Source organism: Cupressus sempervirens, chromosome 4 (assembly GCF_028749045.1).
Source record: "Cupressus sempervirens isolate cs-2001-9-10 chromosome 4, ASM2874904v1, whole genome shotgun sequence".
Lineage (NCBI taxonomy): Eukaryota > Viridiplantae > Streptophyta > Pinopsida > Cupressales > Cupressaceae > Cupressus > Cupressus sempervirens.
Genome location: NC_143121.1, coordinates 571,357,412 through 571,373,047, shown reverse-complemented (window position 1 = coordinate 571,373,047; position 15,636 = coordinate 571,357,412). Strand labels below are relative to the sequence as shown.

The following is a 15,636-nucleotide window of genomic DNA, read 5'->3' as shown; positions in this document are numbered from 1 at the left end:
AATTTTTTCTTTAAATATTATCTTTTAGGTTCCAATTTTTTTTGTATTTCTCTTATTAATTTTCCATAAGAATTTTTGATGGGTTTTTTTAAACGATTATTTTTTCATATGTGATAAATTTAATTTAAATAAAATTATTTATTAATCTATTTAAAAGATTTTAGTAAATATTATGTTATTTAAATTAAAAATTATTAATAATCTAATTGGTTCACATAAGATTATAATTTAAATATCCACTTTAACTATTGTTTTTCTTTTCTTATTTATTTAAAAAATAATTACTTGTGACCTCCACATTAGATTATGTTGTGATCTCTATTTATTAAACTTTTGATTTTTTAAATTGATTTAGGTTTTGATTTTTAAATTATTATTATTATTATTATTATGTTTAATTTTATTTTATTTATATTGGTTTAGTTTTTTCTTTAAATATTATTTTTTCAGTTTCTATAATTTATTTAGTCAATAAATATTTGTTACGGATGTCACTATTTTTCATATTTATTTTTTTGTATTTCTCTTATTAATTTTTCATAATAAAATTTTTGATGGTTTTTTTTTAAATGATTATTTTTTTCATTTTTGATAAATTTAATTTAATTGTAAAATATTAAAATTATTGTACATGTTTCTTAAGCAATATTTAATTTTTTTAAATATTGTAAATTTTATATCTATGTTTTAATTTTCAACTTTTTTATTTTTGTATTTTTATTTTAAAAAAAAAACTTATATTTACATTATTTAATGTTCATTCTACATTTTTCTCTTAAATCTCATTTCCTATCAATGCACTGGTTGCATGTACAAAAGCATGCGACTGCTAGTTATAAATTATTTTCAAAAAATTCAAATAAAACATATAAAGCTACTTTTGAAGAGATTTTTCCAAATATTACCAACTTATTTCTATTTTTAGGTTTAATTTTTTTAAAGAGTACACATAAGATAAAAGTGTGAGTTAAAGTAACTCTTATAATCTGGAGTTCTTCTTAACTTGAACAAAAAAAAGGAAAAAAACTTAAATGGTCGAATGTAAAGGAGCTCCAAAACTATTTAAATTAACCCACACATCCTATACTTCAATGATTTGAGAAAGAACAGATTGTTCAACACTCATTGTTCTTGAAGAATTTCAAAGTCTCTCGTGGACTTGTGTGAAGAATTTGTTGCAGTCTAGAGAATTTGCGATCTTTTGTAAAAAAAATTGCGAAGGAAAGATTGCGAAGTTTGTAGTTTGTGAATCTTTTGGCATTTGAAGCTTTTTATTTAGTTGTAAAGATCCAACAAAGAAAAGATGCATGTGGCAGGGTTCGCAGGTCCTATCGCTCCTACTAGAGTGGAGGTCGAGGTGTGGATAACGCCGTGTGTGATCATAACATGCATTGTGGCGGCAAGCAGAGGCCTCACGTTTGGCTGCAATATTGGAATTTTGTGAAGAATAAAATCATAAATTAAAATTTTTCTCAACACTAACTATTGTCAAGTGTTAGTTTTGTGCTTTGCACCTGAAGGAACCGAGTGGCAGGAGGGTGCCGAGTGAGCTTGACACATGAAGGGAAGCTCGGCACAAATGGATGCCGAGTGAGCTTGGTCACCACTATAGGGTGGAGCTTGGTAAAAGAGGATACCGAGCAAGCTCAGCAATAACTGCAGAGTTATTTCCTAGACAAGACCAGATCGAGTAACAGTCTTACAACTTGAATGTTTCCACCATTAAAAACTAGAGAGCCAAAGCTTGAAGCATACAACAATAAACTTCTCAAATGCAACAAATAGAGGAAGACCAATGAATTCAAGTATGCGTGCTTGCTTTCTATTCACTTTGATTAAAACTATTACAAAATTTGGGAGCATTCGACTTCAACTAGAAAATCCTAAAACTTCAATAGTGCCTGGAGTAATCACTACTTCACAAGAAGAATTCAACAAACACAAACTTATAGAATGACCATCAAAGAAACACGTGCAACTACAGGCACGAAATAAGCTTCCTTTTGTGTTCTACATGACTAGATTTGCTGGTCACTTTCTTTCTTCTTCCTTCTCTTCTCTTCTCTGCAATTTCTCTCTTCAACTCTCTCCTTGACTCCACTCACTAGTTGAATGAATCTAAAACATTCTTTTTGTCTTACTGGCAAAACATTTTCCCTCTCATTTTCAGATTTGAAAACTCACCTACCAAGCTTTAAAGTTTCTGATGCAGTTAGGGTGGTAGGTGGGCGTTTGGCTCCTAAGGCAAATGACTATATGCAATTAATATTTTAACACTCCCCCTTTGTCCCAAGCCAAACAAACAAGGATCACATATGATCCAAATCAACTACACTAAGACATTCTTTTAGGTGTACAAAAGTTCCAATGCTTAATGGCTTTGTAAAGATATCCACTAGCTGTTGCTCAGACTTGCAAAATTTCATTTTGATATCCCCATTCTCCACCAACTCTTTGATGAAGTGATATTTGATCTCTATATGTTTTCTTCTCCCATAGAACACTAGATTCTTGGGCAATGCAATTGAGGAGATGTTGTCACAATAAATTGTGGTTCCATCCTCTTTCCTTTCATTCAAATCTATCAAGATCCTCCTTAGCCAAATAGCTTGACATGTTATTGCATTGGCTGCTATGTATTCAACCTCTGCTATAGATTGAGAAACAATAGGTTGCTTCTTGGATGCCCATGAAATTGCACTCGATCCCATATGAAACGTGTATCCGAAAGTGCTCTTCCTATCATCTAGACTTCCAGCCCAATCACTATCCAAGTAACCAATCAACTTAAAATCATTTTCTACAGTATACAAAATTTCAAATCCCTTAGTACCATTCACATACCTTAGGATCCTCTTTCTCGCTTGCCAATGAGAATCCTTTGGTGTTTCCATAAATCTAGAAATCAAACTTACTGCATGCATTATGTCTGGTTGAGTTGTAGTCAAATACATCAAACTTCCAACCATACTCTTGTATAGTATTGGATTCACACTTTTGCTGCAATCTTCCTTGCTCAACTTCAGACCTATTGTTGTTTGTGTGGGGGTTGCCTTATTGTTCTGCATTTTAAATCTCTCCAAGATCCGCCTTGCATATTTTTCTTGAGAGATAAAAATGTCATCATGCATTTGTTTTACTTCTATGCCTAGAAAGTATTTCAAGAGACCTAGGTCTATCATTTCAAATTCATTTTTCATGGCCTCCTTGAACTCACCAATTAGGAAATTATCATTTCCAGTAAAAATTAAATCATCTACATACAAGACAACAATCAACACATTACCATTTGTTGCCTTGATGTAAAGTGTGGGTTCACCATTGCTTTTGCTAAAGTCATTGCTCATCAAATATGAGTCAATCTTGTTGTATCATGCCTGTGGAGATTGCTTGAGCCCATATAGAGCTATCTTCAATCTATATACCTTATGTTCTGCACCTGTAACTTCATAACCAAGTGGCTGCTCCACATACACTTCTTTCTTCAATCCACCATTTAGGAAGGTGGACTTCACATCCATTTGATATACCTTCCATTTGTGGTTGGGCTGCAATTGCTATGACAACATGCATGGTTTTCATTCTTGCAACTGGGGCATATGTCTCATCATAATCTCTGTCATACTATTGTTTGTACCCCTTGACTACTAAACATGCCTTATGCCTATCTATTTTTCCTTCAGCATTGCACTTGGTCTTGTATACCCATTTCATTCCAATTACTTGTTTCTTGAGAGGCAAAGTAGTTAACTCCCATGTCCCATTCCTTTCAATAGCATCTATTTCCTCATCCATTGCATTACACCATTTCTCCTCTTTCACAACTTCTTCAAAATAAATTTGATCACTATGAAAAAAAAATGCAAAATTTACACTCTCATCATAATCTTCCTCATACCTTTCATCTTAGTATATCTCCCTTAGACTCTTGGACTTTCTTGGTAATAGGGAGGCAAGAGTGGGATCTGAATTTTTAGTATTGTTGCTGCTACTATTTTGCATACTAGCTCGGGGCTGTCTTGAAGTGCTTGGAGTTGTTGCTCGGCATGTTAAGGGTCGCTTCCCTTTTTGCCTTTTTTTGCAATTTATGTTTGTTGTTCCATCTTTTTTCTAATCATCAATGTCATCTTCTTCCTCTTCAATGGTAGGCACTTTACTTGAAGTGCTTGAGGATTCATCTACCGAGCCATCCCATGATTGATTTTCAAGAAATTTCACATCTCTTGAAATGATGATCTTCTTGTTAATTGGATCATACAATTTATAAGCCTTTGATTCTGAGTTGTACCTTGTGAAGATGCACTTCACACATTTATCATCCAGCTTTTACCTTTGTTCCTTAGGCACATGTGCATATGCTACACATTCGAACACTCTCAAGTGTTCAATTCTCCATTTACCCCTTGACCAAGCCTCAAGAGGTATCTTGTCACAAACTGATTTTGTAGGACACCTATTTATCAAGTATACCATTGGTGCTACAACTTCTCCCCAATATTCAGTTGGGAGCCCTTTTGTTTTCATCATGCTTCTTGCCATTTCAATAATGATCCTATTTTTCCTCTTAGCCACTCTATTTTGCTGCGGAGTATAGCTGGCTATTAGCTCTTTCTTGATGCCATTTTTCTTGCAAAAATTTACAAACATATTGGAGGTATACTCCCCTCCTCTATCTGATCTAAGAACCTTAATATAGTGTCCACATTCTTTTTCAACTTGGGCTTTAAATTCAACAAACTTGCCAAATGCTTCATATTTGTTTTCCAAAAAATACACCCATGTCCTATGACTGAAATCGTCTATGAATGTCCTAAAATAAGTACTCCCCTTGATAGAAGTAGTTTGCATAGGGCCTATCAAATCAGAATGCACCAACTCTAATAGTGCTCTAGCCCTTCTAAAATTTTCAAAATTAAAGGGAAGCCTATTTTGCTTACCCAATATGCAAGCCTCACACTTGTCATATGAATTTATAATGCTTGGCAAACCATCTACTATTCTTTTCTTGGACAACAAATTTAAACTAGCAAAGCCAAAATGTCCATACCTGAGATGCCAAAGTTTGGAGGGGTCTTCAATCACACTCCTAAGAGCTGATTGCTAGTGTATTGATGTACATACATGCTTGGGAGGTGCAACATTGACTTGAGAAGAGAAACATATCTCTATCCTCAATGAAAATATCCTATTCTTTGTCATTTGGACTGCTCTAAACAATCTATAACTCCCATCCTTCTTATGAATGACACACTTGTCATTTTCCATTAGCACTTTATATCCATTTTGAATGAGTTGTCTAACACTCATCAAATTGTGCTTCATGCCGGGGGAAAAATACACATTTTGTATCTCCTTCTTCTCACCTTACTTGGTGCGGACCATAATAGATCCTTTGCCCACTATGGGAATAGTTGCATTATTTTCCATTTTAGTTTCTAACTTAAAAATCTTATCAATGAAAGAGAATAGACTTTCATTACCACTAATGTGGTTGCTGCATCCATTGTCCAGGTACCATACCTCAGGGCTTCCTTCTTCACCAATATTACACATGATGAAGGTAGTGGGATTGTTTGCATTTTTCATATTCACATCAGTCACATTAGCATTTTTCTTTGATTGATCACCCTATTTCTTCCAGCATTCACTTGCATAATGCCCATACTTATGACAGTAGTAGCATTCAACATTACTCTTATTAGAGTTGTAATTCTTCTTACCTCCTCTAGAGTTGTTTTGAGAAGTGCTTGCTCCCTCTTGGTTGGTTGCTCTTCCTCAGCTTTCTGCACCAACATTCCTTTGACCATTCCTTCCATGACTTCTATTTCTTGAGCCTGTACCAGAGCCATTTCTACCTCTCCCCCTGCCTCTTGAATTCTCTTGAGCCTTGAAAGACTGCTCTTGGGAAGTAGTAGCTAACCTGTTTATCCAGTGCTCATGGGTTTGAAGAGTTCCCATCAACTCATCCATGGTCAATGTGGTGAGGTCTTTAGCCTCCTCTATGGTCACGATGAGATTGTCATATTTCTGAGGTAAACTCCTCAATATTTTCTCTACTATTCTCTGCTCATCATATTCTTCTCCATTTGACTTGAGCTAGTTTATCAAAGTGGAGACTCGTGAGCTAAACTCTGAAATAGGTTCATTGTCCCTCGTCTGAAGGTTCTCAAACTCTCTTCTGATAATCTGTAGCTTTACTACTCTAACCTTATCAGTTCCCTCGAAGTTCGTCTCAAGGATATCCCATGCTTTCTTTGCATAATTTGTTGCTGCAATTTTGAGAAAAACTGTCTCTGTCATAGTTGCCTCAATCAAACTTAATGCCTTAACATCCTTTCTCCTTGACTCTTTCAACTGAGTCTTTTGTGGATTTGTGAGGGCAGTATACTGAGTTGGGTTCATCACATCATTAAACCCATTAATCACAAACTCTCATAAATCATTTTCAACCATTATGGTTTTCATTTTCTTTGCCCATGTATCATAGTTATGTCCATTAAAGGATGGTGGTTGATGTCATATCTTTCCTGTATCTCCTGCCATGTCAAATATCTCAGAAAAAATAAATGCCCTAACTCACTATGGATGTGGGGCCTCAAAGCTCTAATACCATGTGAAAAATAAAATCACAAATTAAAATTTTGCTCAACACTAACTGTTGTCGAGTTCCAGTTTTGTGCTCAGCACCTGAAGGAGCTGAGTGGCAGGAGGGTGTCGAGTGAGCTCGGCACATGAAGGGCAACTCGGCACAAATGGATGCGAGTGAGCTTGGTCACCACTATAGGGTGGAGCTCGGTAAAAGAGGATGCCAAGCAAGCTTGGCAATAACTACATAGTTATTTCCTAGACAAGACTAGACTGAGTAACAGTCTTACAACATGAATGTTTCCACCATTAAAAACCAGAGAACCAAAGCTTAAAGCATACAATAATAAACTTCTCAAATGCAACAAATAGAGGAAGAGCAATGGATTCAAGTATGCTTGCTTGCTTGCTATTCACTTTGATTAAAACTATTACAAAATCTGAGAGCATTCGACTTCAACCAGAAAATCCTAAAATAACCCTAAAACTTCAAACTTTAAACTTTAAACTTGCAACTCTAATGGCTGCATACAATAGTGCCTGGAGCAATCACTGCTTCACATGACAAATTCAATAAACAAAAACTTATAGAATGACCAGCAAAGAAACACGTGCAACTACAAGCATGAAATAAGCTTCCTTCTATCTTTTGCATGACTAGATCTACTGATCACTTTCTTTCTTCTTCCTTCTCTGCTCTTCTCTGCAATTTCTCTTTTCAATTCTCTCTCTGACTCCACTCACTGGTCGAATGAATCTAAAACATTCATTTTGTCTTACTGGCAAAACGTTTTCCCTCTCATTTTCAGATTTGAAAACTCACCTACCAAGTTTTAAAGTTTCTGACGTAGTCAGGGTGGTAGGTGGGCTTTTGGCTCCAGGGGCAAACGACTATATGCAATTAATAATTCAACAAATTTCAGATAAGCTTTTAGCCACTTTGAAATTTTTTTAGAATTTCTATTGAAATCTTTGCAATGTGTGGGGAAAGATTTCGTATTGTTGTTTGAAATGGAAGGAGAACCTTGTGAGAGAATTTTAAATATTTCGGTGAAAGCTTTAGAGATTGTAGTGAAAGATTTGGTATTTTTGTTTGAAATGAAAGGAGAGTCGTCTTTGAGAAATTTAAATTTTCCAGTCAAATCTTTAACATTTGTAGTGAAAGCTTTGGTATTTTTATTTGAATGGAAGGAGATCTGGTAATGTATGGCTGTTTAGAGGTTGGGTGAGTTTGTTTTGTGGAAATCTGATGGAAATATTGGTAGTTTTTTATAAGGAGATTGAATGTTCAATTTGTAGGCGAAGTGACGTCTATGAACGATTTCTTGGAGAAATTTTTCCACTTGTGTCTCGCAAGAAGAATGAGATCAACGACAACTATCCTTACTGTAAATATGACAACCAGGGGCTTCAGCTGTTTATTTCATCTTTATTTCTGGCCAGTCTTGTAGTGACATTCTTTGCATCCTATTTGACCACAGTATGGGGGTGTTGGCTGACGATGTCTATTGCCGAAATATTTTTTGTGCTTGGAGTTGTGTTGAACGCGGCTGCTTCAAATCTCTTCATGCTTATCATGGGTAGAATTTTGTTTGGTTGTGGGTTTGGATTTGCTAACCAGGGGACACTTTTGTTTGTGATGAAAAGTTTTAGAATTTGTCAATTTTAGAAAATCAGAAAGGAATTTGCCTATTTTTTGTGTTTTTATTTTTTCTGTTTTCTTCTCTAATTTTATTGATATTGAATTGATGAAAATTTAGGTAACTGGAATACAAACGGAATAGGCATATGTAAATTCTTAAAATTTTGAATTCTTTGTTTAGATGCACCAAATTGAAATTTGAATACGAAATAAATAGGAATATGTATTCCAATTTTGGTCCAAAAATGAGGTTTTGCAATTCCACCCAAATAGGTGGAATTGAAATATGTATTCCTATTCTAATTTTATTTATTTTAGAAAACATAAATTTTTGGGTTCGCGAATTCCCCATCAAATTCTGGTTGAATCAAACAGAGAATAGGAATATGTACCCCCATTTTCTATTGCAGAATATATATTCCAGAATAGCTATTCCTATTCTCCTATTTCTATTCCCCCACCAAACAGTTAGGCCCCGTTTGGTTGGGGAAGATCAATTTGTGCCATAACCAGGTTATCTTATAACCAGGTTTTCGAAAACCTGGTTTTGTGGTTTGGAAAGCTAATGGTCCGTTTGGTTCACACGGAAGATGAATATACCGTGGACCCAAAAATATTATTAAAAAAACTGTCATAAAATTCAAAACCTGGTTTTAATTTCAAATTCCACCTTTTTGTTGGAAGAAACTTCTTCCAATTTTTGACCAAAATTGGACGATGAAATTGAAAACCAGGTTATGATTTTAACCAACCAAACACCAAAGTTTTTTGCAAAACCTGGTTTTACTCCTGATAACCCGGTTTTAGCCTTCATCTTCAATGTTTTTCTGTTTTCTATTTTCTTTTCTTTAATATTAAAATGACGGGCAGTTTAGTGTAGAGCCTGATTTACCCCATTTTATTTGTTTTGCCTGATTGACGGGCGTTAAATTTGATGCTGCAGGCCGTTCCTCTTTTCCTCTCAGAGATTGCTCCCACCAGAATCAGAGGAGCTCTCAGTAGTTTCTTACAATTGAATATTACCTTAGGAATTCTAATTGCGAACTTGGTGAATTATGGAACAGATAGAATCAAGCCTTGGGAATGGAGGCTTTCACTTGGTTTAGCAGGAATTCCTGCTGATCTTTTTACAGTAGGTTCCATATTTTTATTGGGAACTCCCAAAGCTTGATTGAAAGGTGGACGTCTGGAGAGGGTAAGGTTGTGCTCAGAATAATAAGAGGAACTAGCAATATCGAGCCAGAATTCAACGAATTGGTAGAGGCCAGTAGAATAGCCACAAAAGTTAAACGCCCATTCAGAAATCTTGTCAAGCGCAGAAACAGGTCTCAACTGATCATCACAATGTTCCTCCAATTCTTCCAGCAGTTATGATTTATGCTCCTGTGCTCTTCCAGACACTGGGCTTCAAAAACAATGCTTCCCTCTATTCTTCGGTCATCATTGGTGCTGTAAATGTTGTATCCACTGTAGTTTCAATCTATTCTTCTGTCATCGTCGGCAGAGTCGGGCGCAGAGTGCTTCTACTCCAAGCGGGAACACGTATGTTTATTTCACAGGTATATGTTCAGGAGCCATCATGAGTTTTTCTGCTAGGTTAATCAATGTTTTCCATTTCCAATTATAACGATTTTGTGATGCAATTTTGTTGAAAACAGAGATGAGTTCGTACAATGATCTTCCCATGGGCGTAGCCACTATCATAGTGCTACTGGTATGCACACTGGTCTCAGCCTTTGCCTGGTCATGGGGGCGGCTTGGATGGCTCATTCCCAGCCAAACTTTTCCATTGGAAACTAGATACGCTGGACAGAGTATTACAGTGTGCGAAACTTTTCCTTAATCAATGTACTCTGATCTTTCATTTGAAGGGCCGCCATTGCATGTTAGACAAGGTGTAGAGCTTGAAATAACCCATCTCCACCTTTCCATTTCCCTTCAAATATGCTCGAACTGTAAGATGGGAACATTAGTTCAATAGCAGGTCCTTAATATATATATTTAAAAAGACAATACAACTCTAAATTTATAGAAGATTAATTGCATCAGAAAAAATCAATTTATATTTTATTATCCACCTTTTTAAATTTATTTTCCAAATCTCAACTCTTCTTCCAACCTTTATCCTTTTCTTATTTGTCTTATTTCTTCTCGTTTTTTATTTAAAACAAAGGGCTGTTTTTATTTAAAACAAGGGCTGCAGGGCAGCTAAGTTCTACCAAAGGTTGGCAAGGTGATTTTGAAGAAAGATTTTTTCAAAGGAGAACACATCTGGTGGAATAGTGTGAAATACCATTGTAATGTTCCTTTATACTTCTAGTATTGAATATGATATTTTGTTATAAAAATTAATGATACGATAAACTAGACTTTGTTTTGAAATGTGTGACATTGCAAGAGCATATATCTTCATGTATAGGAGTCACCCTCTCAAGAATTTTAAAAAAGAGAAAATGATAATAGATATGCTAAATGGAAAAAAAATATCAGAATAATTTTTTAATAATAGACCATTTTAAAAATGAGAAAATGATAATAGATGTGCTAAATGCCTCCAAAAAAAAAATCCGATTTTTTTTCTAATATTTTTAACCACTAAATGTGATTAAAATGTCTAGCAAGAAAAACATACATAGTAGAAATCAAACTCATTTACATTTTGATCTAATAGTTGTAGAAAATTGATACTAACTATATTAAACTCTTATCTTAATCTAATAGTTGTAGCAAATTCATACTAAGTATAATAAACTCTCATACACTATGAAGTTCCATAATAGCATCAGATCTCGTCTAGGAAGATTTGAGATCTATGTTTTTAGATGTCCATCATAAGCAACATAACAAGTAAATAACAGTTTTGACATACATCATGTACAAACCCCAAGAGCTTTAATAAGTATATTTGATTGACAATGGTATAAATATCCATTGCACATGATTCCCCAAAAGCACCCCAATGGCAAGTAACATAGATGACTAGATCTATTTCCCTTGAACCTATGATAGACATGAACCAAAAAGCTTTTTCTTAAAAGGTAGTTATGATAAAGCTGGATGTGGAGGCTGACATAGTCCAAAAATTAAGTTAAATATAACGTAGTTATGATAAGGCTAGATGCAAGGGCTGACATAGTCAAAAGATTAAGTTTTATGGCATGATAGGATTGTTGAAACAACCATGTTGTTACTCTTCCATCCCGTATATAACCAAGATTTCTAGTTAAAGGGAAGAGCTCAAATGCACATTCTCTAGGCACTCTAACCCTTCTATCTCTCCCCTTTTCAATCAATAAATGCTTTCACTTTATTTGCAAAGATGATCTCTATATTGCCCAATTGTTGAAGTAAGATAGTATCAGTGGGAACATCACTAAGCATTTGTTGTTTATAAACATTAGAGTGAACCATGGAAGCTTTGACAACCCCTTCTGATGGTTTGAACAACCACTAAATAGTCTCTCTGTGCATTTTTATACCCAACTTGTTGGTTAATAGACTGGTTGGTGGATGGGAAATATTTTATCAGATAAAAGAGCCCAATGTATTTTCTTTGAATTTTTTGATAGGATAATATGTTCCACAGGAAAAATTCCATGATCATCAAGTATTGAAATGCAATCACATTCTTAATCCTTGAATGCCCTTTTGCAACCATTGAACTCGTTGTGATTTTGTTGATCTATTTACTACATTTCTTAGTATATGACTACTATACCTTGTGTCCCACATCCTCCATTTTGGAGAGACAAATCTTGAAAATAGAAAGTGAAAATAGAAAGGGCATACAAAATAGTGTGTACATTAATTTCAACTTGACAAATTTATTTCTAGGAAAAAAAAATAGACACAAAAAAATCTATAAAATAATCTCTAATATATTAAAATATCTAAAGGAAAAAATTGTTCATAAACTAGCATGACAAATAAGAGCAATACAAGAACATATAAAACTCACTTTATGTTTCAAAAAAATCATTAGCATGCATGTATCTAAACAAATTCTTAATATCCTCACCTCAGCCTTCAAGTCCTTGTAAAGATGAAAATTCACACCTATTGCTAATGATGATGAGAAAATTACAGTTGGATATAGTTTGGCTAGATCTAAAGAGTTTAATGTGCAATAAAGGAATTAAAAAAATCAAACTAGCCAAAGATTTTCAAAGGAATCTTCATTTGCAACTTTCCTATGGCTTTGGCACTTTCTCTTCTACCTAACATTATTAAAAATATAATTGCTAATGTTAACTACCTTTGGCCATTTTGTGGACCCCAAGTGAGAAAATCAACTATTACTATGTAGAAATGTAGAACCTTCTGATTTAGTAGGTGAATGTGCTTTCATGCAACTTGCAGTAAGAAAATGCTAACTCCAAAACAAGACAGGAGCAAAATGCATGGTGTTATTAGATACAGTATTAACAATTGCTCTTCTTAGCCAAAATTCCTCTACACAGAGCCACTCTCCGCTGTTAGGAGGCAACGTGGCCTTAGGAGACTTGAAAATTAAAGATTGGTGAGAAAATATTCTTAGAAAGCATTGCACAAATCAAATATTGTACTAAAATAAAATATTTAGATATGTAGGCAAATTTGTGAATAAAATATTGAAGAGCACTAAAATTCCCATCTGAGCATCATAAATCATCTTTTTCTTCACTTAATGTATCAAGGGTGATCACAACTATTGAAGGAGGAAATTGAGAGCTGGTATACTGTTTGAAGTAGCGATACCAATTTGGTACACCATAATCTACTTAGCTCACAGGAGTATGAACACATATGGGAGTGATTGTGTCATATTTTATTTTGGAGTGATTGTGCAAGGTTATCAACGTATGTTGGAGTGGAAAATTTATTTCTATCTAGATCATGGGTTAGCAGCTGTTGTAGTGATTGTCTAAAGTGTTGCCTTGGATTCCAATCATATTAATGATTTTCTTAGTACCCCCATCAAATAAAATTGAACTTCCAAATTATGCTTTCTTGGAACTCGAAGGGTTATCACTTCAGTCGTTGTCATATAATATTTTCTATAAATATGGCAAAGATGTCAAGTACATGAATGTTGTTGAGCATTAGAACCTTTTTGTCTAGCCTCAAAATGAGCATATTTGCATCAGAAGTAGTCTTAGTAAGAAACTAGGCTTCTATGACCACTATTATGTACTCCACTATGACCCTAGGAAGCCATAAATCTGATTTAAATTCTTTATGCCTTTATGTTGTACCAAAATTTTAAGGAGCAGCGTTGTAGCAACCCAAGGGATTTATTTTTATGATATATTTGTGTATGCACCCTAAAATGGTCGCCTAGACTATGGGCCCCCATTATTCAATTTATCAATTTCCTGAATCAATAGTTTACAATATTTTATTAAATCAATTTAAATCAATTTCCTTGATCAAATTTGATTATTTCATTTCTAAGGTTTATCATTTTATCCTAAGTCTTATTTAATTAAAAGAAAATCTCCCTTTTAATTAAATAAAAATAAGTCCCCATTTAATTAAAAGAAAACCTCTCTTTTAATTAAATAATTCGTCCACATTTAATTAATTAAGAGAAAAATCTCTCTTTTAATTTAATTAAATATTTCCTATTTAATGAAAAGAACTTGCTCCCTTTTAATTAAATAAATCCCCACTTAAAGAGGAAATAAAATAATTAAAAATTCCTCTACACTTAAATGAACATATTTTTAAGTGGGATTCCATTTAATTCTTTTCATATTTTCTCATTGGTGGATCTTTATTTCACACGGATCATTCTTTCTCCACCCTTGATTAAAAATTTTTGCCTCTTACTCTTGATCGTCCAATCTTCTTTATAAGGGAGAGCCCTCTCCTCATATTACACACACACACTCTATGCTATTGTTATGTTGCAGGTTTGGAAAGAAATTTTTGAAGGAGTTTGAATACTAAAGCTTTTTGTGGAGAACTTTTATCTTCTTGTCTTCTTCTCTCATGCATCCATGGCTTCTATCATCATGATCCATCCTTGCATTTTCATATCAGCTTAGATCTTGCTTTCATAGATTAGATCTTGCATTGATAGATTAGATCTTACATTGTTATCATATAGATTAGTTTTCATCTCCATTTGCATTCATATTTTGATCCTTGAATCTCTTATTTCATGGTGTACTTGCATGGGCACAAACTACGTCAAACTGAGGGCCTCCATTACAAACCTTTGCACTCCATGAATAGAGAGCTATGCCATTCAAGACCTCATTCTTGAGCAATCCTGGATATAATAACTCATAGAAGTGTGCTCACATTTTAAGCATACAATCATTTTAAGCATACAATTTTGGTGCCCATCGTGGTGAAACCCACCTTTACTTGTTGGTTTTGGACATTTTTAGATCTAACCCCCTTGTACAGATTTGTTTGGAGACAAAAAACCCTAGATATAAAAGATTTGATCATATCTCTCAAATGGGTAGTTATTTTGATTTTAATTTTGTTTTGCAAGGTGGGAACATATCAGACAAGCTTTAGTCCAATTTTTAGATTTTTCTAAGGTATTTTTTATTTTTTATAATTTGTTCTTGATTTTTAATGAAAAATCATATTAGGCCACAAATTATCATATTTTTCAAAAAAAAATTACATTTTTGGAAAGGTCTATGAATTCTAAATAGGGTTGGTTCTTTGTGTTTTGATTTTAGAGATCGTATTAAGATTCAATTATGATTTGCAAAAAATTGTCTATTTTGATAAAATGGCTCTCTAGGGCACAAATGAAAAGATATTTTCAAAATTCTAACATTTTTGGAAAGCTCTCTAATTTTTGATAGGGGTCACTTTTCTGCATTTAGCGTTTTGGATCCGAATTCATATCATATAGGTTCAATCTTGTTGACTAGGTTAAAAATCATGATTAAATTGCACTTTATTTGTACAAATTCCAATGCATGATATGAGTTATCATTTTTCATGGAATCAAATAGTTCAATGTATTTTCATATGAATTTTCCTATTTCTTCATGATTTCATGCACTTGATTGAAGTTTGTGAAGGTAACTTGGAGGTCTAAAGAGCAAAAAATGGAAAAAATTGGAAAGTGTTAAATCAAGGTGCACACATTCCAAACCTTCTCCTTTGAATTATTAAAAGTGATCATTGTGTTCTTTTTCATTGTAAAATAATTTTCTTTCTTTTGTCAAATTTTTTGGTGTGTATTTCCAACATTGAAAAAAGGGCTTAAAATGAATCATTCACATTTGGATTTGAGCTTAAAATAAGAAACCCCTTTTGTCTTTTAATCCCCAAGATTTTCTTATTGATGTTTTCTTCTTGCATCCTTGTTAAGGAGTTTGAGGGGAACCTAAATAAGGGATCTTGACTTCTTTTTTTGGGGGGGCCTACCTAGAGAAATGATCACTATAGGTGAC

General features: G+C 34.0%; 1 pseudogene; it reads left to right on the top strand.

The window, feature by feature from the left end:
- Window positions 1-1,303: 1,303 nt before the first annotated feature.
- LOC149562482 (sugar transport protein MST4-like) lies at window positions 1,304-10,070 on the top strand (annotated as a pseudogene).
- Window positions 10,071-15,636: the final 5,566 nt, after the last annotated feature.